This window comes from Thalassophryne amazonica, chromosome 1 (genome assembly GCF_902500255.1).
Source record: "Thalassophryne amazonica chromosome 1, fThaAma1.1, whole genome shotgun sequence".
In the NCBI taxonomy this organism is placed as follows: Eukaryota; Metazoa; Chordata; class Actinopteri; order Batrachoidiformes; family Batrachoididae; genus Thalassophryne; species Thalassophryne amazonica.
This window is the reverse complement of record NC_047103.1, coordinates 45,667,365-45,670,233: the sequence shown is the minus strand read 5'-3', so window position 1 is coordinate 45,670,233 and position 2,869 is coordinate 45,667,365.

Here is a 2,869-nt window from a genome sequence, read left to right as displayed (position 1 = left end):
TGGGTTATTATTACTATTATCATTATTTTATTATTACTTCTGTTTTGTCATTTGATTTTTTAAATGGACCACAATGGCAAAACGCTCGCACAACTTATAACACCACATTACCGTTTCTTTTTCAAATATGTAAACACAACAAAATCCAGATATGAAGATTATACTCATTCAGTGTCAGGGTTTCTGCATCAATCACCTCCCTTGCATTTGCAGTACTCGCACCACCGGATCCCAGCTACTCGAAAATGCAGCTGTATCTGAAGTAACATTCGGGACCAAAAAGAGTGTGGTCATTTTTTTGTAAAGGGTGTGATCATTTTCGGGCTGTTCGTCCCCAATAGAGATTTTGGCACATATCCCAAGTTGTTCATTGGGGAGGTCATGTTAGTCTAAAACAGTTGCGTTATCCTCCCCTAAATGATGTGCATACATATCAAAGCTAGGTCATAGACTAATACTGAAAGTGTATCCTTTGGTAAGGTGAGACAAAACTAGAGTTCTTTGACCATAGAAAGATCCCCACAGCATAATACTCCCACTGCTGTGTTCCACTGCGGGGACGCTTCAGTGTGTCTGGTACTCGGACTCTCCTTAAGGTCAAAGGAATCATGAAGAAAAAAGGATATGTGAAGATTTTGGAGGGGGGAAAAAAACAATCAGTCAGAAGTCATCACTTTGTCTTCCAACACAACAAGACCCAAAACATATGTTACTTCTGGTGAAGAACTACCTCCAGAATACCAAAATGAATTTTATTGATTGGTGGATTGCTGCAGAGATGGTTGTCCTTCTAGAAGGTTCTCTTCTCTCTACAGAGGAATGCTTAAGCTCTGACCAGGATGAGTCCTAGTGGGTCTGGCCTTTATTCATTTACGGTTGATGGGGGCCACTGTGCTCACTGAGACCTTCAAAGCAGCAGAAATATTTCTGTACCCTTCCCCAGATTTGATACTGTTGTGCTGCCTTGGTGTCTGCTCGGCTCTCCCTCCCTTCTCTGTGTTTCTAGGCGGCTGTGTCACGGAGCTGATTAACTCACCTGTTTGCAATCAACACCACCTGTTATATAACACGGTCCTGTCTCTCCACAACTGCCAGAAACTCAACTCTGTCTGTGTGGTACCTAGCCTCAGTTTGTTCTTCTGAATGATTTCCTCAATTTTTCCTTGTGACCCCGTCTATCTCTGTGTTTTTGACAACTCTGTTTCTTGTGCCTTCAGCGTTACAGCCACCTGTCACCTCTGTCACGGCCGCCTGGTCCTGGTTGTGGTTTCAGCCACCATCTGGTTCAGGAACTCACCCCTTTAGTCATTCTGGTCAAGTCAGCATCTCCCTGCTCTGGTGTCTCCTTCCACGAATTTGTGCAATATTCAGGTCCTTTATTCACACAGTAAATTGTTATTTGACTCCATCCTGACTCTCTGCATTTTGGGTCCTAACCTTGTTCTCTGGTCTAACTGTAAAACAGGAGTTTCTGGCCATAATATGGACCCAGCGGGAGCAGACCCGGTATGCATAGCCCTCACAGGGAACTTTGTTAGGACAGTAGCAACAGCACTACAAACACTCTCTGAACAACAGCAGGCGCTTGCCGCCCAGGTTGTTGTGAAAGTGTAGTGACATGGACCCACAACAGGGGGCGCAAATGAACGGCCAATAGATGAGCCAAAAGGTAACAATTTAATGTTGCGAAATGTGCACAACGAACATACAATCTCAGAATATAATTACAGTCAATCCACAAAGGTGACGTGTGGGCAGGCTCGAGGATAGAAGACGTCTGTCCTGAGAAGAGCCGGAACCACATGATTTCCGCCGCCACAGAACCTGGTGAATACTGGAGCCGCCAAGTCCCGAATTCCCAGGTGATCACCATCCCCGACTGTCGGATCTGGTACTGCTGGCGAGAACAAAGACAGTCAAGTGTGGGTGTGTGTACACCCAGTAACAACAGCGGTGGGAATGCCACCTCCACCTCTCACTCAATAACTGCAGAGTACTGTAGATTCCTCAGGGGAAAAGAGTGCCTTCAACGCTCTCTCAGCTTTCACCGACGGAGGTACCAGTACTCCTGCAAATACTCACAATATACAAATATTGCAATCACAAATGGCTGAGGATATTACCTCCAATGAAGTATGATATCTCGGCAACGAGGTGGAGATGACGTCTGGTCTTTATGGAGTGAGAGGACGTTGAGTAGATGGGTGACAGCTGTCAAGAGGTAATGAGTGACAGCTGTCACCCCCGGCTGCGTCCATGGCGGCAGCGACCTCTCGTGCCTGAAGCCCGCACTTCAGGCAGGGCGCCCTCTGATGGTGGGCCAGCAGTACCTCCTCTTCTGGCGGCCCACACACAACACAGGTATCACAATTATGTTCTGTTTTCTTTTCTCAGGGTTCATTTGTCTTATAGCCTAGCTGCAACAACGTCACCATTCTCGCTGCCCACATCTACTCCACCTGCACCAGTACCTACACCTGTGAATCATTCTCACGAGCCAATCATTTGTCATCCTGAACTGTATTCAGGGTCTGTAGATGTGTGCGCCGCTTTTCTGCTACAATGTTCACTTCTGTTCTCTCAGAAACCATCCATGTATACCACCGATCAGCATAAAATTGCATATGTGATTAGTTTACTCCAAGGTGAGGCATTAGCATAGGCCACAGCCCTGTGGGAGCAGCAATCACCGATCCTGGCATCAAATATACCGCCTTTTCCCAAGAATTCATATGGTCTTTGATCATCCGATGTGGGAGCAGGCAATCTCCAAAAGATTGTCATTCTGTCAGGAGAACCTCAGTGTGGCTTCATATTCAGTTGAGTTCTGGGTTCTTGCTGTGGAGTCCGGCTGGAATATTGCTGCACT